General features: G+C 39.2%; 1 long non-coding RNA gene across 1 annotated transcript; it reads right to left on the bottom strand.

Moving 5' to 3' along the window:
* Nucleotides 1–8,370: 8,370 nt before the first annotated feature.
* On the bottom strand, nucleotides 8,371–25,679 carry LOC113613397 (uncharacterized). The gene is made up of 3 exons (XR_003430229.1): nucleotides 24,720–25,679; nucleotides 10,396–10,541; nucleotides 8,371–9,611 (listed from the first exon to the last, which is right to left on the bottom strand). It is a non-coding gene; the product is annotated as an uncharacterized LOC113613397 (long non-coding RNA).
* Nucleotides 25,680–26,488: the final 809 nt, after the last annotated feature.

The following is a 26,488-nucleotide window of genomic DNA, read 5'->3' as shown; positions in this document are numbered from 1 at the left end:
ATATATATATATATATATATATATATATATATATATATATATATTTTAACATCTTTATTGGGGTATAATTGCTTTACAATGACGTGTTAGTTTCTGCTTTATAACAAAGTGAATCAGTTATACATATACATATGTTCCCATATCTCTTCCCTCTTGCGTCTCTCTCCCTCCCACCCTCCCTATCCCACCCCTCTAGGTGGACACAAAGCACCGAGCTGATCTCCCTGTGCTATGCGGCTGCTTCCCACTAGCTATCTGTTTTATGTTTGGTAGTGTATATATGTCCATGCCACTCTCTCACTTTTTCACAGCTTACCCTTCCCCCTCCCCATATCCTCAAGTCCATGCTCTAGTAGGTTTGTGTCTTTATTGCCATCGTACCCCTAGGTTCTTCATGACCTTTTTTTTTTTTCTTAGATTCCATATACATGTGTTAGCATGCGGTATTTGTTTTTCTCTTTCTGACTTACTTCACTCTGTATGACAGACTCTAGGTCCATCCACCTCACTACAAATAACTCAATTTCGTTTCTTTTTATGGCTGAGTGATATTCCATTGTATATATGCATCACTCATTTTTGATTGTAGATGGTCTCTACCATTTTCAACTAATATTGATGTAGTTTTGTAATAGGGAAGAACAAATCTGACTCCATATTAGATCTGTTCCTTTTTACTTTAACCTTTGGTGCTCTGTTGCCTGCGCTTAGTCATGCTGGCTCTGCACCTTTTGTAAAAGAATGTTGCCTGTAGCCTGAAATATACAGGATAGCTTTTCTCAGGGCTCTGACCTTTAAGAGTCTCTTCATATAGAGAAAAAAAGTTGCAGAACAGAGAATAACATTTGTTGGAGGTTTACAGGAACATCATGACCTGACCTACATGGACAGCTGCAAGAACAAAGGATTCGGACACCAAGAAGTTTGCAACAACTAACTACGCTCCACCCTCACCTTGCCTTTAAAAGTGCTTTGCTGAAACCCTTCAAGGAGTTTGGGGTTTGGGGGGCATGAACCACCCATCTCCTTGCTTGGCCCTGCAATAAACCTTTGTCTGCTCCAAACTCCGACATTTCAGTATTGTTTGGCCTCACTGTGTGTCAGGCACGCAACCTTGCATTCGGTAACAATTTTGGCAAAGCCAGTCTAGGAATCTGTGCCCATGGCAGGTCAACAGGTCAACCCCTTTGCTGAGTCCCCCAGCAGCTGCCAGAGCTCATTTTGCTCTGGGGATCTCGGAGGCGCTGGCCCCAGAGGCACCAGCAGCCCCACAGCATGAGGCTTCGTGGAGCCACGAAACGTTCAGAGCTGCGGTCTACATTCGGAGTCGCTTAGCGGTAAGGAGCTCTAGCTTCAGCAGATGGGGAATTCTCTCCACTCCATTTGGGCTCATCTCCTCGTGGGAAGTGAGCCACTCTGGGTCTGTTCTCCTTCGAGAGCTGGGCCACTCTACTTGGAGGCCTCCGTCTGGGAGTGGAAGTGGAGTTTTTAGACCACACCTCCTCGGATTTCCTGTCTGTGCAAGCATAGCTTATTTGTTGTTTGTATGTGTGTTTGTATCAGTACTTGCATCGGCCAGTTGAGATGTCTTTGGCAAATAATGGGGCTCGCGTGTGACCACACCAGGGTATCCTTCCCTGTTGCATTGGGCTTTGCCTGTGAAGGAGCATTGGTTGGGATTTTCCCTTTCGGACTAGCCTTAGGTCATTTGTTCAGCTTCATCTCTGATGGGGCATTGGTTGGGGTTCTCCCCTTTTGGACTGACAGGACATTGGTTTGGAATCTCCCTTTTGGGGCCAGGGAACTGTGACTCTGAGAGACTGATGTAAGTTGTTGTTTGCTTGATATTTGATAACACTGGTCATGAATAATTAAGTGTGGATAATCGGAGTTCTGTTCCATCCTATAGTCCCCCTAGGGTGTATTTTGCAAAACTGGGAGATCTTCATCTCTGCTTCCATAAATGAAAGAAAATGATATTTTTACTGTAACACCGTGTGACCTCAGTACTCCCTGAGATCTGGAAAACAATAGCCCCCAATGCTCTGTTATTATATCAAAGTGGGCCTTTTGCACTTGCTTTCGATTTTATCTTGGAGGGCTGTGCACGTGTCTCAGTACCTGAGTCCAAATCCTATTCTCTCTTCCTGGTTCTGCTGAAAGTGAGGCATGTGAATGTGAACGAATTATACATATATATATATATGTGTATAACACACACACATATATGTAATTGTCTATTGCTGTTATTTCTTTAGACTGAAGTGGATATTTGGGAACTGAAAAAAATAAGGAAGTTTCTTTAAAAAAACTCAGGTGGAGAAACTGTGGGAACTCTGGTTCTGTCTGTCTTTACGTGGGAATTGACTTGTACTCCTAGGTATAGGGGAAGTTGGACAGAGCAGATTTCAGGTTCACATGACGTGGGAAATATTCAATACTGAATCATCTGCTGCTGAAGCTAGCTTAAGCTTGTAGGTTTGATTAATATAGACATTTGTCAGCAAAGAAAATAACTTAATATGATGAAACTTTAAGTAAATGCAAATGAGATAAGAGCTTTTAGGTAAATTCTATAGGAATAATTATGTTTTGAAAATGTCGATCTAAAATAGTCTCTCCAGATTTTGGTAACTTGAAACTGAACTAGGTTGAATGGTGAGAATTCATTGACCATCTGGGTCATTTCAAATAGCATAAAATATTGGAACATTAGTTGCTGGGGAGATGTAAGTTTACCTACCTTTGCCTTCTTAGGACAGTAAAACTAAAGCATAAGTTTACAATCAGGAAATGCTGGTATGACAAACAGTTCACAATTACTTGCCTCTTGGTTTTCACTAGAAATTAAGGTCTTTGAGAGGTGAGGATTCTAATTTAAATATGTAATTAAAGCTACTAAAATAATAAAGGAAACATTTCAGGATACAGTAGGAGAGTAGGATATATGTTTTGAGTAAAAAAAGAAGTTTTGTGTATGGTCAGTCTGAGATTAGATTAAACTTAATTAGGTAAATGGATTTTGTTATTAAAAGTAGGCTGCTGCAGGACTAGATTTGGTTCTTCTCTGCTAAGAGAACAAGTTTACTTAAAATGCTGCTTTTGATAACAGATTGTGTGAACTTCCTTGCCTTTAAGTGATCTGTATTTGTTTTTAAATATTCACAGTGACCTATGATTCTATCTGACCAGATGTCTTTAAAGCTTTTTGATGTTTTTGACAAACTTTCTATCAAATTCTAATTAAAGTTCTTTTGACTTCAGCTCAATTTGGGTTGCTTCAGAGGGTCCCCGAGGCATCTCAGAGAAATATTAAACTAACTAGAATTTTTTGGTGTGTTGAATGACATGGGAAGCCTTGTCAACTGAGTGATAAGCCTCCTCAGAATATACTACATGGATAAATGTTATTATTATAGACAGTCTAGAAAGTTCCCAAAATTTGCATATGTCTCAGTGTCATGTCATAATTCCAGCTGTTACCTTAAAATACTGTATGTCACAGCAACTCGATTGAGCTTCTTTGTCAAAACACTGTAATCGGATCCTTCACCTTGCCTTTTTAAGTCTTGTATAGACAGCTAAACTGATGCTTTGCAAAATTGCTGCATCTTCAAGAAGACTCATAAAAAGGACTTTCTTTTGATAAGTACAATTTTCATTTAAATCGTAATGCTGAACTGGGTAAGATGTTTAAAAAGTCTAATGGAAACTCTGATTTCATGAAATTGTTGATAAAAAGGATTAATTACATAGGATTCACTAAACTGATGAGTATGGTTATAATTTTTTGGTTTCATCTGAAATATTGTTGGCTTTTCATCTATGTATTCTGATTTAACTGTTTACCAAATGTTTGTCTATCAGTATTGAAAGTTATTGTTTTACTTCTAACCACACTGTTGCCCCTAATGTTTAGGATAGGGAGAAAATTCTCTAATGCGGTTGCCACAGAGCATAACTACTCATGATGTATAACACCACTTGCTTTAAGCGTCTGTTGCTAAAAGCACATGTACATCTGCTTTGGCCATTGAGGAGGGGAATACATTCGAAAATCAAAATGGACTAGCTGTGGTTCAGACATCCGAGGTAAAACTAGGGGGCCATTGTGGACCTGATTTCAGACAAGTTTCTGTATTGCTGAGAACTTTAGTTTTCTGAGCTGCGTCATACTCAGGATGCCACCAGCCACTCTCAAAGCAGTGTCTGCTGGCAGCTGGTAGCTATAACGTTATGGCTTCACAGTCTCCTCTTGTAAGTATTAAATTTTTAGACAATAAAATTGCTTTAGATCAGATGTTAGCAGAAAAAAAAAGGAGACACGTAGTGGCCAACAGCTCCTGTTATGTATATGTTAATACCACATCAGAAGTTAAAACCTACTTTTGTAGACAACTGGCTACAAGTCTCCCCAAAATGCCAGGTCCAGACTGTTTTTCAGGTTTATTCTCCTGAATACCTCAGGGAATGAGGTCTTAATCTTACAAGACTTGAATCCAGGACTTGGAACTTGGGAATACTTCCAACTCAGTGTCCATTCTGCAAATCAAGGTAGGGCTATGCCCCATTTCAGCAAGAAGTAGCCAGAGCAGTTGCTGCCCAATTCCCTGAAAGATTTGGGGAAGGATGAGACGGGACTGGAGATTGAAATTGAGTTCCCCCAAAACTGAATTCCTCTGTCAAGTTTATGATTATATATATATATATATACCAAACATTATTCCCCTTCTTGTCCAACACCTGTTCTCCTCGAGATTGAGGAGTATCAAAGAAAAGGGGGGAAATGTATTAGGCAAGAACAAATCTGACTCCATATTAGATTTGTTCCTTTATACTTTAACCTTTGGTGCTCTGCTGCTGGCTCTGCACCTTTTGTAAAAGAATGTTGCCTCTAGCCTGAAATATACAGGATAGCCTCATCTCAGGGCTCCAACCTTTAAGGGTCCATTCATATAGAGATAAAAAGGTGCAGAACAGAGAGTAACATTTGTCTTATTGGAGGTTTACAGGAACATTGTGACCTGACCTACGTGGACAGCTGTAAGCACAAAGGATTCAGACACCAAGAAGTTTTCTTTTTTTTTTCTTAATGCATGTTCAACTTAAATTTTTTACTGTGAAATAAAGCATACTCACAAAATAATGCAAGAAAACATTTACATGCACCTTAGAAGCAATAATAAAACAAGCACTTGGAGCCACCAGCCTGGTGGACGCAGCACTGACCCAGGGCCCCTGTGGTCCCCCCTTAGCAAGGAGAGTATCACGTGATAACTTTTCTCCTTCTTTTTTCTTCTATCTAAACACACTGGGTAATCCTTCAATAAACAGATAAACTACAGGGTTTAGTGGTAGGAGAAAGACACTCCAGTAGCTCCAAGCACACCAAGCACTCAGTCCGTGGCTCCTAAACACTCTTCCCCACTAAAAGGAACCGGGGGGAAATGGCCGATTCCAGGGCTGGGGCAGGGAAAGTACAAGGTGAGCCTGAGTCTAGTTAATGGCAGATAGAGAATGCTAAAACAACAAAAATGACAGGACTCTGTCAAAGAGCCAGCCAGATTTGGGACAAGGAGTAAGTAACGACCATAAGGGATAACACCTTGAATTAAAAAAAAAAAAAAGAGGGGCTTCCCTGGTGGCACAGTGGTTGAGAGTCCGCCTGCCGATGCAGGGGACACGGGTTCGTGCCCCGGTCCGGGAGGATCCCACATGCCGCGGAGCGGCTGGGCCCGTGAGCCATGACCGCTGAGCCTGCGCGTCGGGAGCCTGTGCTCCGCAACGGGAGAGGCCACAGCAGTGAGAGACCGCATACCGCAAAAAACCAAAAAAAGAATCCATGAAACCACTGACTCTAAAATTAAGTCTTCCAAATGTAAATAAGGAGAGGGAAGAGGGGAGAAAAGAGGGCTCTTCCCAAGAAGAGTGCCAGCAGATAAACGTGGAAGGGATGCATGCACTACGGAGACCACCGTTTCAGACCCCATGTAGTAAATCCTCAGTGCACAGACACCAAGAAGTTTGCAACAACTAACCATGCCCCTCCCTCACCTTGCCTATAAAAGTGCTTTGCTGAAACCCTTCGAGGAGGCACGAGCCCACATCGCCTTGCATGGTCCTCCAATAAACCTTTCTCTGCTCCAAACTCCGATGTCTTGGTATTATTTGGCCTCACTGTGCGTTGGGTACATGAACTCGCGTTCAGTAACTGTTTTTGCACACAGGACATAAATCATCTCTTTTCTGATCTCTTAGCACCTCATTCCAAAGATCTACCTGTTGTCCATTCACTGATTTACACCTTTCATTTTCTCTTTTGTTATATTGTATTTGCCACCTGATTCAGAATGAAGATCTGGCTATTTCAGTTGCATGATGCAATGATTAAAATGTTTAGTTTCATTTCCCTTGTACACAAGAGTCCTTCTGTGTCTTTCGGAGACTTCTGAATTACTTAGGTTTGTCCTTCTGGTAAGTTCTGAACTCCAGGCTGCTGCTTCCTCCTCCATGCTCCTCTCCAGGCTTGTATTTCTTCTTCAGTAGAAAGCAGGACTTTAAACTTTACCTTCTCTTCATTGCCTCTACTTCATTGGGGATATTTATATATACATATATATATATATTTTTTAATTATTTTATTTTTGGCTGTGTTGGGTCTTTGTTGCTGCATGCGGGCTTTCTCTAGCTGCAGTGAGCAGGGGCTACTCTTCCTTTCGGTGCGCGGGCTTCTCATTGTCGTGGCTTCTCTTGTTGGGGAGCATGGGCTCTAGGTGTGCAGGCTTCAGTAGTTGTGGCACGTGGGCTCAGCAGTTGTGGCTCACGGGCTCTAGAGCTCAGGCTCAGTAGTTGTGGCGCACGGGCTTAGTTGCTCCACAGCATGTGGGATCTTCCCGGGTCAGGGCTCGAACCTGTTTCCCTTGCATTGGCAGGCAGATTCTTAACCACTGTCCCACCAGGGAAGCCCTATTTTTTATATTTTTGAAAAAAATTTTAGAGTTCCTTTTAGAGTTTGGGTTGAGTTCCATGGAAGTTTGTCACTTACCTGTGTTCCTGAACTATGAAACTATGAACTAGTAATATCTGGGCTAAGGAATAGTTTCTCTTGATAAATAAATTTTATAAATACTTATAACATCTATATAGATTTCTATCTTTTCAATATTTTATCCCACTTCCTTACATAATATTCTTTTGTTTTCTCTGTCCTCTTCAAGCCCAAGGATTATACCTTTAATGCCAATCCCTCCATTAGAGATATTTGGATTTTTGTATATTAGTTTCTCCAAATATTTGTTTACTCTTAACAGTTCATCTTTTTAAAATTTGTCTCCAGAATTTTAATCAAACCCCCAGAACTTGCCTTTCAAATATTCTGGAGTTTCAAATTTTTTTCACTACATCCGGTACATTTGTCTTTAAAGAACTGAAGTTCTTGTCCAGGTTATTTCCCACATTGTTGGCTAGAATTTCTCCCTGGACAAAATGTAACCTTGGTCCTATGGTGTGTAGCATGACTTGATCAGAAGGAATGTTGAGAACCAGTATATTTCTTGACCTGACTTACAGTCAATTTGTCAACATGAGATGTCTTTATTATAAGCAATGGTTTCACGGGACTTTTTCTTTACCCCTGTAGAGGCAGAATAATCAGGTTACTGATTATTCTGAGTTGACTGATTTTCTCTATCTATGAATTTCTTCACGTCCTCATGACATGCATAGTAGAATTCTATGTTAGGCTCATCAGTAAGGCTGAATATTTTTTGTTTTCCATGGAGTCCTCATTTTTTACTGCATAGAAACTCTTATTTAAGTAATGAATATCTCTCTGTCTCTGTCTTTCTCTTCCAGACAGAAGAAAAAGTGAAGGGAATCCCAGGCAGAAGAAAGAATGTAACCAAAGACACAGGCATGAGGGAACTGCACTTATCTGTGGAAGAACTCATATGGGTAAAATGGGAGAGGTGGCAGGAGCTGGGGCTGGAAAAGCGGGGCGGAGCCAGTGTATGGAGGGTCCAATATGGTCCCCCAGGAGTCTGACTTATCATGCTGAATGGGGAAGCATCTAAGTTTGTTTGTTTCAACACAGGAGCAGGGGCTTCCCTGGTGGTCCAGTGGTAAAGAATCCGCCTTCTGATGCAGGGGACGTGGGTTTTATCCCTTGTCAGGGAACTAAGATCCCACATGCCATTGGCAACTAAGCCCACGCGCCACAACTAGTGAGCCTGCGTGTCACAAACTACAGAGCCCACGTGCCCTGGAGCCCACGCGCCACACCTAGAGAAGAGAAAACCCGCACGCCACAACTAGAGAGAAGCCTGTGCACCACAACGAAGATCCCACGTACCACATCGAAAGATCCTGCATGCCTCAACGAAGATCCTGCGTGCTGCAACTGAGACCCGATGCAGCCAAAAATAAATAAAATCAATCAATCCATCTTAAAACAAACAAACAAATAAACGAAACCCCCCACAGGAGCAGCACGCGGTTTCCATGTTGAGAAAGATAATTCTGAACTAGTGATTTTGGAAGGTGGATTGATAGCTGGGATAGTGGCAACAGGGAGACCAGTCAGGAGATGGCTACAATAATCTAGGGAGAGCTGGGGAAGGTGAGTTGTGTCTCAGCTCACGGCATCCTTGAAACACTGAAGGGAAAGCTCCAGTGATCCGCAGGAGTGACCCAACCTGGCATGCCAGTGAGGACGGCTGGCACGGGAAAGAACTGGATGCGGATGGAACTCTTGGTAGCCTGACGACTAGTTCTTCAAGACACAATCCTGACTGGATTCGATCTTTCTGGCCTTCCTGCCTGAGCCAGAGTGCATTTTGATTTCGTGACTACCCTGCACTGCTTCTTAAATCAGTATTACATTCATGTTCCCCTTGTGGATTAAGTGGGGCTGACTATGAATGCCTTCCCAGTTTCTGCCTGTGCAGTCCCGACACTGCACCCAGTACAAGTGGTGATGGGGACACTCAGGAAGCTGCCCTGAGGACCTTTCATGACTATTCATGACTGGGAGGGCCTACCTGACAACTAAACAGATGTGGAGAGAAATAAGAAATAAGAAAAAGAAGCCGGGGAGACTCTGATGTGTCCATCTCAGACAACTGCATGATTAGCAGAGCCTTGAAATGCAAGAGTAGGCTGGGGTGAAAGCTGATTTAAACTTTTGGAGTTCAAAGTGCCGGCAGGACATGAAGGTAGCTCTCCGGCAGACAGCTGGAAGCACCGATAGTGTCTTCTCCATTTGGAATTCTGCACCTTCAGCCAAATGCCCACAGGTCACGTCAGACACTATGTAAAAGCCTAGCCAGAAGCTTCCTGTCTAAAATACTTAAAAAGAGTGTGTTGCACCCTGTTTTTCTGTTATGGTCTTTCCAGCACTTCAACCCTTAATTTATACTCCAACTTTTCCTGGTATCTCCTTGGTTTTCTTGCTTGGCATTATCAGATTCTAACGTGCCATAATTATATTTACCTTTTTCATTCTTCCTCACTGTGTGCTACATACAAGTGAGGATTATTTTTCTGTTTTATTCACTGTTGTACCACTAGTGACTAGAACAGCATCTCACATATGCTAGGCACACAAAAAATACCTGTTGAATAAATGAAAGAAAAAGTAAATAACTTTTTAAAAAACATTTCACGTATATTCAAACCTTATATCCATTAGCAGTAGGCCTACATGAGGGGAATTATAAAAAAGTAGTATATTTGTAAATATGTTTCTCAAAATGACTATCCACTCTACTGATTCCAGATCTAATTACACTGGAATAATTCATTGCTTTATGTCCTACTTAGAGATTTCTCAAAATTATAGCATTAGGATGTTAATATTATCTCCTAAACTATAAAATGATGTTTAATTTGCTTCTTCATGTAAGTTAAACATAATTAGAATGCTTAGTGGGCCAGAAGGCAATTTTGTTTGATGAAGCTGGTCTTCCTCTTTTAGTATTAGGTTCACTTAATGTAAGATGACATTATCTTTATAGATCATTTAAATTTTATATGGATTACCTTTACAAAATATTTCTAAAATACAGTCATTTCATTGTTACAGTGTTACTCATGGATTAGTTAAGATCCCCTTGAGGAAGTCTATTATTTCTACTTCCCTCTGAAATAGTTAAAGTGTTCATAAAACTTAACTCATCAGAGAGCATGGGAGATGTCATACAGATCTTGATGGCATAAACATTCCTGAAGAGTTCTGAAGTATTTTGATCATTTTGAAAATAAATTTAAAATCCAATTAATAAAGAAGTGATTTTCTAAAATGTATGCAACATAAGTAGCACAGGAAATTCTTTAGAAATTTCATTTTAAACACTTTGTTCAAGAAGTAAGTCTTCTCTGCAGCAATGAATTTCTCACCATCTTCACTTGTTTATGATATTCAGGTGATTGGTATTAATTTGTCTCTTGTTTCTTTTTGCATCTTCATTTTGAAGTCCGATTGGCATTCGTTCCGTACAGAAAACAATTTAATTTTCATTGAGGCCTTTTCAGACTATGTACATCTGCAAAAAATATCAAAGGAATGATCCAGAGCAGCAGCTACTACAAGGGAAGGATCTTTGTTGGAAACGTGAGTAAGAAAGTAACCAAAGTTATTAATCATTTTCTCAATCCTTTCCACATCCCTGCCAGTGATTCCTAGGATACAATACTAATAATATTTCCTCTGACATAGGCATTACTATAACGAAAGCTCCCTTTACATAGTAACATTGACTCAATTGGGAGTCAAATGCTGAGAAATATTTTTAGAGGCCATTGTTTGCAAAAGATGCCTTCTTACATTTTTTTTGGAATTGCCATGCATAAGCAAAATTTGATCAACAGAAAAGAAACTGTGATGGACGTTCTGCAAGGTCCCAATGGTTCTGACAGCAAAAGAAAAGAAAGGGTCTAGTGAAAAAGCAATTTGCAGATGGATACATAAGAGTATAATGTCATTTCTGTGAAAAAAATTCCAATACACAAAACTATACCCTTCTATTACGTACACAGAATGGTGACTGTAGAAAGTATGTGGGTAGCAGTTTCCAGAAGGGTGCTGGCTTTAACTTGGTATTCTTTAAATGTATGGCCCTGAGATTATATATAATTACTCATGGAATAAAACGATGTGGAGAAAGACTTCACATGATTATAGAAGAAAAGACAAAATGGGTCAAAAACTCAACTCAAAACAAATTTTTGAAGGTGGCTCTAAGGAATTAGTTTGGAAAGGTAGTGGAGTGTAAACGTGCTCTACAGAGCTCTTTGAATTAGCTGCGTAAATTGTGTCTTTTAACTTTTACAACAAGATTGAGGCAGGTAGTATTATTTGCTCTTTACAGATGGGCAAATTGAGACTCAGGAAGGTGTCTCACTTTCAAATCTCACATACATATTAAGGGAGTTTGAATTTGAATTAGGTTCTTTCTCCAAAATCCATCCTTCTGCCAGTGCACCAGATTGCTTCCAGTAACTTTGTCAATTTCATTCTGTGACCACCTACTAACATCTTTTGTTTTTAAGTCCTTTCATCCTTTTATTATTTGAACACTGTTATTCTATTACAAACAAATGAGTATATTATTGATTGGTTCTTTTAGATCAAAACAAATGTATTTAACAAATGTTTTACACAGTTATTGTAGAATCACTGCAGAATAAGAAAAGATTAAAGAAGGAAAAAAATTCTACATGTCATACCATTTAAAGGTAGTCACTGTTAACATTTTGGTAAACATCCCATTGCAGTACTGTTTTATAGTCAGCTTTTACGAATTACTCATTCGGGGGACTTCCCTGGTGGTACGGTGGTTAAGCATCCGCTTGCCAATGCAGGGGACAGGGGTTCAAGCCTTGGTCCGGGAAGATCCCACATGCCACGGAGCAACTAAGCCCATGTGCCACAATTACTCAGTCTGTGCTCTAGAGCCCGCAAGCCACAACTACTGAGCCCACGTGCTACAACTACTGAAGCCCACGCACCTAGAGCCCATGCTCTGCAGCAAGAGAAGCCACCACAATGAGAAGCCCGTGCACTGCAAGGAAGAGTAAGCCCTGCTTGCTGCAACTAGAGAAAGCCTGAGTGCAGTAACGAAGACCCAACGCAGGCAAAAATAAATAAATAATTAAAAAAAAAAAATTACTCATTCAGGACTTCCCTGGTGGCACAGTGGTTAAGAGTTGGCTGCCAACGCAGGGGACATGGGTTTGAGCCCTGGTCTGGGAAGATCTCACATGCTTGGAGCAACTACGCCTGTGCACCACAACTACTGAGCCTGCGCTCTAGAGCCTGCGAGCCACAACTACTGAGCCTGCGAGCCACAACTACTGAAGCCCGTGCGCCTAGAGCTCGTGCTCCGCAACGAGAGAAGCCACCACAATGAGAAGCCCACGCACCGCAACGAAGAGTAGTCCCTGCTTGCCGCAACTAGAGAAAGCCCGCACGCAGCAACCAAACCCAATGAAGCCAGAAATAAATAAATAAATTTATTTAACAAAAAAAAGAATTACTCATTCAACAAGTATTAATTGAATGTTGAAATATGTCATTATATAACAATGTGTTGTAAACATTTTCCCATCATTAAATATCTTCCACGGTCACACTTGTTGCACTGTAAAATTTTTAAGATCAATCTCTACCCTTTTGCTTATTTAATGGAGGATACAAGCTAATATTTTTGTATTTAATGAGAAACTCCAGAGAAATTAAATTATTATTTTAGTAATAGAGGCTCTAAGTTCTCTACAGAACCAAGTGTCATAACATTTGTAATTTGTTTTACCTGCTTTAAAGCCATTTCGTTTGGGTTGCCATATGCTGGAGGTTGGCAAATTATGGCCTGAGGGTCAAACCTGACCCACTGTCGGTTTTTGTGATACAGTTTATAGGAACACAACCACATTCATTTAGTTACTTGTCTTTTGCTGTTTTGTGCTACAACAGCAGAGTTGGTGGCCCACAGAAAGAGTATGGCCCCCCAAAGCCTAAAATATTTAATATGTGGGCCTTTACAGAAAAGGTTTGCTGACCCCTGATACACACTACAATGTTGATTCCCGCTCAAAGCTTCTCTGGCCCATATGCTCACAAATCCCCATATTCTGGTACTAGAGACGCGATTCCAAATAGAGCATCCAGGTCCAGAACATAATGTCAGATGCCCAAATCAGAATCTGTCTACACAGCTTCCCCCAAATTCATGAAATCAACAAAATGCAAATAAAACCAAACATTACCCAGCCTGCAGCATTAGTAGGAGACAGGGAACAACTCAAACATCAAATTACCTGTAAGAAGAGAAATAAACACCAAACTCCAGTAGAATTCCTGCTCCTACAAGCCTATGGAGGCTAAGAGTAGGGGGACAGTGGCTTAAGCAACTCCATTTAAAAGAAAAGAGGGGAGCAAAGGACTTAAAGCATTGACCAAAATCACCCCAGGAAGAAAACGTTCCACATTGAGTGTTAGCACTCAGGTCTGGGAGGTGATCATTCACAGTCCTGGATACATGGAAGACGCTTGAAGGTGATGGGGCTGGAAGCAGCTGCCTCCAATCAGGACTTGTCCTGCAGGGTGTCAGTCAACAGAGAGGGGGTGGGGCACCCCGGAGACACCACAGCAAGGGGAAAAGAGAAAGTTAACTCAAGGATCCAAAACAACAGGACACACCAACCCTTTCACTCTCCAACACTACCATAAACTCATTTATTTAAAAGAAACTGTATGTCCATATCCTGGCTGAATTGGGCATTCATATTATGTGTTAAATGCCCAGGAATAGCAAAAAATTAAACCAACTCCATACAAAGCAACTATAAGAACACAAAAACAAAACAAGCAAACCAAGAATCATACTTCTAGCTGATGAAAACTCTCTCCCCCAAACCAGCCACCAAGTAGTATACTGTGACACAAAATTCTATGAATTATATATTCTCAAATAAGCATGTAAAGATAATTTTGTGGAACACCACTTGGAATCATAAATTCAAACACTAAGAAGAAATATGGACCTCCCGCCACAAAAAAACAAAACAAAGCAAAAAACAGTAAGAAATGCAACAAGAATTGATCAAAGTCAGTAAAGTAATTGAAGAAAAAAGCATAAGGTCTAAAAAATGAAGGACTACAAAGTGGCCAAGGAAGAAGGAATTCAAATAAAGACCTAATAATAAACAATGAAGAAAGTGAGTAAAACAACAAGGGGATGAAACTGAGATAAAGATATTTTAAAAGGGATTAGAGACAATATGATGGGAATGGAAAACAGACACACACAAAATCAACATACATATAACTGGAATCTCTGAAGAAAAGAAATGAAACAAGGGAATAAAACTAGTGTTGTTTTAAAAAAAAAACTTTCCCAAAGTGAGAAAACATTAATATAGATATTGAAAGGGCTCACCACATACATGGGAAAAATGACCTGTTATGATGAACTCCGAGGTATAACTTAGAAAAATCAACAATGAAATATTCCCAATGTTTAAAATGCAATTAAAAATTACTGTACACTAGAAACTAACACAACACTGTAAACAAACTATACTTCAATAAATTTTTTTTAAAATTACTAAATCTGCAAAGAAGCAGAGAAATGTAATCCATAAACAAAGAAAAATTAATCCAATTGCAACAGACCCAGAAACAGTGTGGAATAAGCAGAGAAATCCTTTATTTATTTATTTATTTTATTGAAGTATAGTTGATTTACAATGTTGTGTTAGTTCCAGACGTACAGCAGAATATATATATTCTTTTTCAGAGTCTTTTCCCTTATAGGTTATTACAAAATATTGAGTAGGTCAATATTTATTTATACAGTAGGTCCTTGTTGGTTAACTATTTTATATATAGTAGTGTGTATATGTAATCCCAAACTGCTTATTTATCCCCCCCACCCCTTTCCCCTTTGGTAACCATAAGTTTGTTTTCTATGAGCAGACAAATCCTTTAAAACACCTTTTATGAAAACACTCAAGGATGTAAAGAAAAATACAGATGTACTGAGGGGAGAAATAGAACATATAGAAAGAAAAGGCCAAATGGAAATTCCAGACCTGAAAAAGATGATGTAACCAAAATGAAAAAAATCACTGGATGAGATTATCAGAAGACTAGACACTGAAAAAAAAAAAAGATCATGTGCCTGAAGATACAGCAAAAGAAATGCTTTCAAATGAAAGCACAGAGGGGACAAAAAGACTGAGGGGAAAAAACAAAAGAACTTCACTTCAGTGATCTATGGGACAATATTAAGTTGTCTAATATATGTATTATTTGAATCTCAGGAAAGTGGGAGCAGAAAACTATTTGAAGAAACAATAGCTAGAATGTTTTCTGACTTGATGAAAACTATAAACATACATATCCAGGAAGCTCAACGAAGTTAATCAGAATTACAACAAAGAAGACAACACCAAGTCATGTTACTGTCAAATCACTGAAAACTAGTGACAAAGAGAAACGTTTAAAAGCATTCAGAAAATAAAACACGTTAGCAGTGGACCAAAGGTAATAAATACCAAAGACAATTTTCAGAAACAATAGAGCCAGAACACAATGGAAGGACAACTATGTTTGGCTAGAAGAAAACCCCTCAACTTACAGTTCTATATCCAGCAAACATATTTTTCTTTTTTTTAATATTTATTTTTTTATTTGGCTGCATCAGGTCTTAGTTGCGGTATGTGGGATCTAGCTCCCTGACCAGGGATTGAACCCGGGTCCCCTGCATTGGGAGCATGGCGTCTTAACCACTGGACCACCAGGGAAGTCCAAAAATATTTCTCAAAATAAAGGCAAAATAAAGAGTTTTCAGGCAAACAAATGGTGGGAGAATTATTATTATTTTTTTTGGCCAGCCAGACTTGTACTAAAGAAGTATATGGAAGTTCATTGTGCTTAAGGAAAATTATGGCAGAAAAACACCACTCTACCAAAGTAGAACAGGAGAGAGAAAGTGAAGGGGCAGAAGAGGGTAAGGAAGAGAAGGAGAAAGAAGGTAGAGGAGGAGGGGAAGCAGAAGCAAGAGCAGGAAATCAAGAAGAGAAACAGAACAAGCAGAAGCAGAAGAAGCCTCCTGTAAATAAGAGGGCCATGTGCATATGTTTATGTATTTTCTATACCTGCTTTCACATTACAATAGCAGATGTGAGTAGCTGTGACAGAGACCAGTTTACTATCTGGTTGTTTATGGAAAATGTTTGCTGACCCGTAGTCTATATATTTCAGTTAAATGGTAGAGACTATCAGATTGAATATAAAAGCAAGAGCCAACTATATACTATCTCCAAGAAATGTGCTTAAAACATAGAGACATAAGTAAAAGAATGAAAATAATATACCATACAAACACTAATTGTAAGATAAAGTGCTTATTAATATCAAAGTAAGCTTTGGGAAAGGTATAAGTAACAGGAATAAAGGGGGACATTTCCTAATGATAAAAAGATCAGTTCAGTAAGAAGGCATACAATTTCAATGGAGTATTTAACAGAGCATTAAAATATAAAAAAGCAAAACCTCACAGAACAGAGAGAACAAGAACAACCCATAACTATAGTAGATTTCAACATCCTTTCTCAACAACTGATAGTACACAGAAAATAAGTAAGAATACAGAAGATTTGAACATTATCAACCAACTTGACCTAACTGACGTCTGTAGAACACTTGACTCAGCAACAGCAGAAAATACATTCTTTTTAAGCATACAAAGACCATTCACCAGAATAAGCCATAGACTGGGTCATAAAATAAGCCTCCAAAATTGACAGAGGATTGAAATCATAGAGAATATGTTCTCTGATCAAAATGGACTAAATTAGAATTCAACGGAAGAAAGACATCTGGAAATCCCATATATCTGAAAATTAAATAACACATTTCTAAATAAGCCATAGGTCAAAGAAGAAATAACAAGAGATATTACTGAAAAACATATTTTACTGAATGAAGATAAAAACACAACATATTAACACATATGGATTGCAGCTAATGTAATGTTCAGAGAGGAATTTATACCTTTAAGTGTATAAAGTGTAGTATATCTAAGGCTATCTAGCAATTGCATATATTTTCTTGGTTGACATGTTACTAGAGACTGCTTTACCTGGAAACAACTAAAACCAGTATTTTCTCAATAACTCCATGTCAGTATTACATATGCAGCTCATTTTGAATAATTTGTAAGTCCTGTTCCTGGTTTTTAAAAGTCAGATGTCCAAAGTGCTTAGAAAAGAAGAAAGGTCTAAAATCATTGACTCAAGTTTCTACCTTAACAAACAGAAAAAGACAGCAAATTAAATCCAGAGTGAATTGAAAAAGGAAATTATTCACATAATAGCCAAAATCAATAGAACAGACAACAATAAAGAAAATCAATGAAAACAAAATTGCTTTCCTAAGAGAAACAAAACTGACAAGTCCTGAAACTTATATACTATTGTATATCAATTATACCTCAAAAAAAACCAACCACAAAACTGACAAATTTTTAGCTAGATGGATTAGAGGGGAAAAAGAGAGAAAATACAAATGATCAATATTAGGAAATGAGCTAAATGTTCTAACATAGGAGTCTGGTTAAATAAACTATGATATATTCACATGATGGAGACCCATGAAGTTGTAATAAAAATGAGGAAGAACTCTAGGACAAGATATGTGGTGGTTTCCAGGATATAGGAAGCAAAATAAGTAAAATGCAGAACAGTACATGCAATATGCTATTTTGTGTATAAGAGAAGAGGAAATAAGAAAACATACACAAATCTGCTTATAAAAAGAAATACAGGAGACATTACAGCTGATACTACAGAAATACAAATAATTATGAAAGACTACTATGAATAAACATAGCCAACAATCTCGATAACTTAGAAGAAATGGATGAATTTCTAGAACCAGAAAACCTACCAAGACCAAATCTAAAGAAATAGAAAACCTGAACAGACAACTAAGGGGCATGGAGATTGAATCAATAATCAAAAACCTCCCAAGAAAGAAAAGCTCAGGACCAGATGGTTTCACAGGTGAATTCCACCAAACATTTAAAGAAGAATTAACACCAGTCTTTCTCAAACTTTTCCCAAAAATTGAAGAGGAGGGAACACTTCCAAATTTATCTTATGTGGCCAGCAATACCCTGACACCAAAGCCAGACAAAAACACGACAAGAAAAGAAAATTACAAACCTGTATTCCTGATGAAGATAGATGTAAAAATGCCCAACAAAATACTAGCAAATCAAACTTAATAGCACATTAAAAGGATCACTCACCATGAGCAAGTGGGATTTATCCCTGAGATGCAAGGATGGTTCAACATATGAAAATCAATAAATGTGATACACCACATTAATAGTATGAATGAAATGAAATATTAAAATCATATAATCATCCCAATAGATGAGAAAGCATTTGAAAAAATACAACATCCTTTCATAATAAAAACACTCAGCATAATAAAGGCCAATATGGCAAGACCACAGCTAACATCATACGCAATGGTGAGAATTTTAAATCCTTTCTTTTAAGGTCAGGAACAAGACAGGAATGCCCACTCTCATCTTTTCTGTTTGACATAGTACTGGAAGTCCTAGCCAGAGCAATTAGGCAAGGAAAAAAAACAATAAAGGGCATCCATAGCAGAAAGGAAAAATTAAATTATCTGTGTTCACAGACGACATGATCTAATACATAGACAATCCTAAAGATCCAACAAAAAATAGTTGGAACTAATAAATTAATTCAGTAAAGTTGGAGGATGCAAAATCAACACACATAAATCAGTTGCATTTCTATACACTAACAACAGACTATCTGAAAGAGAAGTTAAGAAAGCAATCCCATTTACAATAGCATTGAAAACAATAAAATACTTAGGAATAAATTTAACCAAGGAGGTGTAAGACCTTTACACTGAAAACTATGAGACATTGAAGAAAGAGGTTGAAGGAGATACAAACAAATAGAAAGATATTCCAAGTTCCTGGAAGAATTAATGTGGTAATGTCCATATTACCAAAAATGACCCACAGATTCAGTGTAATCCCAATCAAAACTGCAATGGCATATTTTCACAAAAATAGAAAAAACAATTCTAATATTTGCATGGAACCACAAAAGACTCCGAATAGCTGAAGCAACCTAGAGAAAGACAAACAACACTGGAGCCATCACAATACCTGATTTCAAGCTATATTACAAAGCTAAAGTAATCAGAACCATATGGTCCTGGCATAAAAACAGACACACAGAACAGTGGAACAGAATATAGTTTAGAAATAAACCTGTAAATATATGGTCAACTAATTTTTGAGAAGGGTGTCAAGAACACACGATGGGACAAGGGCAGTCTCTTTAATAAATGATGGTGGGAACACTGGATATTGTCATGCAGAAGAATGAAACTGGACACCTATATTTCACCACTAACAAAAATTAACCTGAAATCAAATGTAAGACCTGAAACCGTAAAACTTTTAGAAGAAAACATAGGGGAAAAGATCCTTGACATGGGTCTAGGCAATGATTTCTTGGATAAGTCACCAAAAGCACAAGCAACACAAACTAAAATAAACAAGTGGGACTACACTAAACTAAAGAGCTTCTGCACGGCAAACAGTAAATTGAAAAGGCAATCTACAGAATGGGAGAAAATATTCAAAAACCACATACATGATACAAAACTAATAGCCAAAATATGTAAAGAATTCACATAGGGGCTTCCCTGGTGGCGCAGTGGTTGAGAGTCCGCCTGCCAATGCAGGGGACAGGGGTTCGTGCCCCGGTCCGGGAAGATCCCACATGCCGCGGAGCGGCTGGGCCCGTGAGCCATGGCGGCTGAGCCTGCGCGTCCCTAGCCTGTGCTCCGCAACGGGAGAGGCCACAACAGTGAGAGGCCCGCGTACGGCAAAAAAAAAAAAAAAAAAAATTCACATAACTCAATAGCAAAAAAAGTGAACAATCCAATTATATATTGAGCAAAGGACCTGAATAGGTTTTTCAAAGCAGACATACAAATGGCCAATAGGTATATGAAAAGTTGCTCAATATCATTAATCATCAGGGAAATGAAAATCAAAACCACAGTGAGATATTACCTCACACCTGTTAGGATGGCTTTTATCAAAAAGACATGAGATAACAAATGTTGGCGAGGATGTGCAGAAAAGGGAACGCTTATACACTATTGGTGGAAATGTAAATTGGTACAGCCATTATGGAAAACAGTATGGCAGTTCCTCAAAAAATTTAAATTGAACTACCATAGGATCCGACAATCCCACTTCTGAGTATATATTTGAAGGAATTGAAATCAGTATCTCAAAGATATCTGCATACCCATGTTCATTGCAGCATTTTTCCCAGCAGCCAAGATATGAGAACAACCTGTTTGTCAACCGATGAATAGATAAAGAAGTTGTGGGTTATATATATATATAGAAAATTCAGACATGAGAAAGGAAAAAATCCTTTCATTTGCAACAGCATGGATGGACCTTAAGGGCATTATGCTAAGTGAGATAAGTCAGACAGAGAAAGACAAATACTGTATGATCTCACTTATATGTGGAATCTAAAAAAGTTGAACTCGTAAAAACAGTGAGTAGAATGGTGGTTTCCAGGGGCTGGGGCTGGGGAAATTGGAGAAATGTTTATGGGTACAAACTTTCAACTAGCAAATAAATAAGTTCTGTAGCTCTAATGCACAACAGATTGATTATAGCCAACAATACTGTATTATAAACTTCAAAGTTAAGACTGCATCTTAGTTGTCCTCAACATAAACAAGAAAGTTCTGTGACATGATAAAGGTACCAGGAACACTAATCATATTGTAATATATAAATGTATCAAATTAACAAGCTGCATGCCTCAAACTTACATGATGTTATATGTCAATTATATTTCAATAAAGAAAAATACAGGATGGATAAACCAGAAAATAAGAAGACTGGTTACTCACAGAGGCAAGGAGGTGAAGTGGATGGATGGAAGGAATAGGGATAGATACTTCTCTGAATGTAACTTTTTTAATAGTTTCCCTTTGAAATCATGTTAATGTTTTACATATGTAAAAAATTAAATCAATGAGGAAGGGTGAATGCCCTAACACTGAATGCAAACACAACTAAACAACACTAGCTGGACTGCAAATTCATAACACTACAGCACTGAAGGGAATAAAAATGAAAACTAAATCAATTACTTTTGAACAGAGTACTTTGACTACATATTCTCAATCTAGGAGAAAAAAAGAACTTCAGACCAATCTTGAACTCAGTATTTGTTTTTGTTTTGTAGCAGTGGTAGCAGTATGTGTGTGGTAATTATGAAACTACTTTACTTGTAGCAAATTGTGTTAATGTCTGTAGCCATAGTCCACACTACAGACGAAGGGAGATACAAATAAAGAACAGGGGAAGGCAATGAAGAACCTTGTGGTATTGGATTGGAATTGGAGGTATCAGTATGAACTCAAGATTACTTAGCTCTGTAGGCTGAAAGGGTCTAGAAGCAATGATATCCTAGTTGCAATAAGCACACTTATAATCTAGATCTTGGTTTCCAGATACCATTACTCACTAAAAGGATGCAGGGGTCACTGAATAAATGACTGATCCCAGGGTTGAGGCAGGGAAGGTATAATTTGAGCCTGGAACATCTTGTTGAACCAGAAGTGCTCAAACAAACAAACAAGATATATGTAGCATGGAAAAAAGACACAGAAGTCTTGAAGGAACTCCTACTATCCATGTCTGGGACACTTCGAGCACAAAAATAAATAAGGATGCAACGGATTATGATCCACTGAATTAAACAGGATCCGTGAGTCTATATTGATGATTAAATAAAGAAAGGAAGGCTCTTCCTTTCAGTAAAATGCTCACTAGTGTGAAGGGAGTAGTGGAGTTGGATAAACACTATGTTGGTTCAGGCAAGAATTGCTAAGGAATGTTATATCTAGTTTGATGAGGTCTTAAAAAGTGTCTCCCCACAGATTACTTATTAATTCCACAGAGAAGAACAGTAACTATATAGCGGAGACACAAAACAATACCTTGACCAGATGATCAAAATTAATATAACCAGTTAAGGACAGATGGACACCATGTACCTCCAAATGTGATACCCAGAAAAGGACACGACATTACTTCCTTAGTATTTCAGCCAGAGAGTGTATAATCTGAATCTAGCTCTAATCACGAGGACGACAAATCCAAACTGAAGAACATTCTGTAAAACAACTGACATATATTCTTCAAAAATGTCAATGTCATAAAAGAAAAAAAAAACGTTGAGAATGGAATAAAAATGGCTTTTAAGTTTAACAACTAGAACATCATTGCCAATTTGGTAGTGATGGAGATAGAAATCAGATCACAGTGGGCTCAAAAAGTGAATGGGAACTAAAAACACAGCATCCAGGTAACTCCTGTGAGGAAAGGAGACAGGGTGAACAAGGTACGCCAATTCATAAATGGTTAATAATATACTTTTGTGTGGGACATATTAGGTTGAGCGACACGAATATGCTATCTTTATGGGGCAAATGATGTTAGAAAAACTGTATATTTACATTCAAAAGAATGAAATCGGATGGACCCTTATCTATGACATACACAAAAATCAACTCGAAATGTATTAAAAATTTAAACGTAAGACCTGAAACTGTAAAGCTCCTAGAAGGAAACATAGTGGGAAAGTCATAATATTAGTTTAGGCAATGATTTCTTGGATATGACACATAAAGGATAAGCATCAAAGGCAAAAATAGACAGGTGGCACTACATCTCACTAAAAAGCTTCTGCACAGCAGAGGAAACGTAAACGGTGAAAAGGCAGCCTATGGAATGGAAGAAAATATTTGCAGACTCTATATCTAAGGTGCTAATATCCTTACATAAAGGACCTACTGCAACTACAATTCAACAGCAACATAAACAAATAACCCAAAAAATGGACAAAGGATGTGAAAGGACATTTCTCCAATGAAGACACACAAATGACCAAAAGGTACATGAAAAGGTGCTCACATCACTAATCATCAGGGATATGCAAATCAAAACCACAATGAGATATCAACTCAAACCTGTTAGGATGGATATTATAAAAAAACAAAACAAAGCAAAAACAAAAAATAACAAGTGCTGTCAAGGATGTGAAGAAATTATAACCCTTGTACAGTGTTGGTGGGAATCAAAAATGGTGCTACCACTATGGAAAACATTATGGAGGTCCGTCAAAAAAATTAAAATAGATCCAGCAATCCCACTTCTGGGTATATATCCAAAAGAATTGAAATCAGAAACTTGAAGAGATATCGGGACTCCCATGTCCATTGAAGCTTTAGTCACGATAGCTGAGATATGAAAATAAATATGCATGGATGGATGAATGGATAAAGAAAATGTGACATAAGCATGCAATGAATATTATTCAGCCTTAAGGAAAGAAGGAAATCCTGCCTTTTGCAACAACATGGATGAACCTGGAGGACATTATGCCAGCTGAAATAAGCCAGACACAGAAGGACAAATACTGCATGATATCCCTTATATGAAGTATCTAAAATAGCTAAACTCATAGAAGCAGAGAGTAGAATGGTGGTTGCCAGGGGTTAAGGGGAGGGGGAAACAGGGAGGTATTAGTCAAAGGGTACAAAGTTTCAGTTATACAAAATGAATAAGACCTAGAGATCTACCGTATAGCATAGTGACTGTAGTCAACGATGCTGTATTGTATAATTAAAAATTTGCTAAGAGGGTAGATCTTCAGTGCTATTATCACAAAATATAACAGTAATAAATAATTAGGGCAGGAGGAAACTTCTGGAGATGGATTTTTTATGGCATAGATTGTGGTGATGTATTCATGGACGTATACTTATATTCAAAGATATCTTTTGTAAACATTAAACACGTACAGCTTTTTATGAATTAATAATAGTCAATAAAATGGCTTCTTAAAAACCAAATTATAGGATAAACATCTATGTTACTTTTGAAATAGAAAAAGGAAGCTTGAGGGCTTCCCTGGTGGCGCAGTGGTTAAGAATCCGCCTGCCAATGCAGTAGACACGGGTTCGAGCCCTGGTCCGGGAAGATCCCACATGCCGGGGAGCAACTAAGCCCGTGCGCCACAACTACTGAGCCTGTGCCCTAGAGCCTTCGAGCTGCAGCTACTGAAGCCCGCGCGCCTACAGCCCGTGCTCCGCAACAACAGAAGCCACCGCAATGAGAACCCGCGCACAGCAACGAAGACCCAACGCAGCCATAAATAAATTAATTAATTTTAAAAAAGTAAGCTTGAAACAAAATGTTTGAACATGTTGAAAAAAAAGAAAGAGTGCGATGCAGAGATCAAGACGGCAGAGTAGAAGGACGCTGGGCTCTCCTCCCCTCATGAAAACATCAAAACTACAATTGCACATAGACTGACCCTCACAGAAATTGACCCGGGGCCTCCCGGAACAGCTCTTCTACAACCAACGCTGTAAAGAGAGAGCCACACGGAGTGTGGTAGGAATGGAGATGGTTGGGACCCACACCCCTAGAAGAGGAGGATATCACAGGCTCGGGGATCCCTGCCCTGGGGAGCAAGGCGTTTGAGCCACACCCCAGCCCTGAGGTCTGACACCAGGAAGACAAGCCCGCTAAGCGGAAGACAGGGGGGCTTACCGGAGTGCTGTAAGAAACCAGGCCTCCTGAACACACGCACAGCACGGACGCAGCAGATTGGAAACTGCCTGGGGCTCTGGCCTGCCTGCCAGGACCCCCCCAGTGCACGCCGCACAGCTCACACCAGGCTCCTGCCCCAGCCCCTCTCGCTCTGGCATTGCTCCCCACGAAGGCGGAGGTCGCTGTTTCCAATGAGAATGGGTATTATTGGAGGGAGCAGAGGCAACTCAGACCCCGCCCATGCCTCTGGCCAGGGCTGAGGCAGCCATTGCTAGCATGCGTTTTGGTGCACACACTTGGGAGTGAAACTAGCTCCCAGGCAGAGACCACGTTCTCCAAAGCTCCCTTCCCTGTGCACACTTGGGAGAGGATGGGGCCAGCCCAGTGGTGAGGCAGCAACTCCTCAGGCCCCAACCCAGCCTCCAACCAAGGCTTGCACACCAGGGAAAAAGGGAAACCAGCACAGAAGTGCAGCCCTAAGCCCTCAGGCCTCAGCCGCATCCCAAATCAAGGTGGAGACTACCATTCACCCCCAGGAAAAACCTAACTCCCTCAGGGCACCTGCTCCTGGCCTCACACCTGAGAGGGCTGTGATGACCACTGAGCACAGCAGAAGCCCTGGCTTGCACGTAGTTCTGGCTTTACTCCTTCCAACCCCAGCCTTACCTCCTACGTGGCAAACACTGCCAGCACACCATCGCGACATATGCAGCCCTGCTCACTTCAAAGCCAGCTCTTCCACCAAAGCCACTGGACACGTGCAAACCGCACAGGGACACTCACACACAGGGCACACCTTCAAGACCAGATAGGTAACTGTTTCACCTAATTTCATACAGACAAAGTTAAACAGAATGAGAAGACAAAGAAAAGAAAAAGAAATAAAAACCCCCTGAAAAAACCTTAATGAAGCAGAGATAAATAATTTATCTGATAAAGAGTTCAAAGCAAAAGTAATGAGAATGCTATTGAACTGGGGAAAAGTAAAAAAGACACATAGATCAAGGGAACAGAATAGACAGCCTAGAAATAAATCCACACATATATGGTCAATTAATTTATGACAAAGGAGCCAAGAACATAATGGGAAGAGGATAGTCTCTTCAATACATGGTGTTGGGAAAACTAGACAGTCACATACAAAAGAATGAAACTGGACCACTATGTTACACCACACCAAAACTCAGCTCAAAATGGATTGAAAATTTGAACGTAAGACCTGAAACCATAAAACTCTTGGAAGAAAACATAGGGGTGAAGCTCTTTGACATCTGTCTTGGCCATGATTTTTTGGATTTGACACCAAAAGCAAAGGCAACAGAAGCAAAATAACACGTGGGACTACATCAAACTAAAACGATCTGTACAGCAAAAGCAGCCATCAGCAAAATAAAAAGCATTCTAGAGAAAGTGAGAAAATATTTGCAAATCATATATCTGGTATACTATATGTATTACAGAAAAAGAACAAACAATTCAATGAAAAAGTGGGCAGAGGATCTGAATAGACATTTTCCCAAAGAAGACATACAGATGGTCAACAGGTACATGAATAGGTGCTCAACATCACTAACCATCAGGGAAATGTAAATCAAAACCACCATATCACCTCACACCTGTTAGAATGGCTATTATCAAAAAGACAAGAAATAAATGTTGGTGAGGATATGGTCAAAAGAGAACCCTTTGTGCAATGTTGATGGGAGTACAAATTGGTGCCGCCACTGTGAAAAACGGTATGGAGGTTCCTCAGAAAATTAAAAATAGAA

The sequence above is a fragment of the Aethalodelphis obliquidens genome, unplaced genomic scaffold, assembly GCF_003676395.1.
Source record: "Aethalodelphis obliquidens isolate GAN/ISIS:26980383/991018 unplaced genomic scaffold, ASM367639v1 scaffold87, whole genome shotgun sequence".
NCBI lineage: Eukaryota > Metazoa > Chordata > Mammalia > Artiodactyla > Delphinidae > Aethalodelphis > Aethalodelphis obliquidens.
The sequence above is the reverse complement of the archived record's forward strand: the minus strand, read 5'-3'. Positions and strand labels throughout refer to the sequence as shown.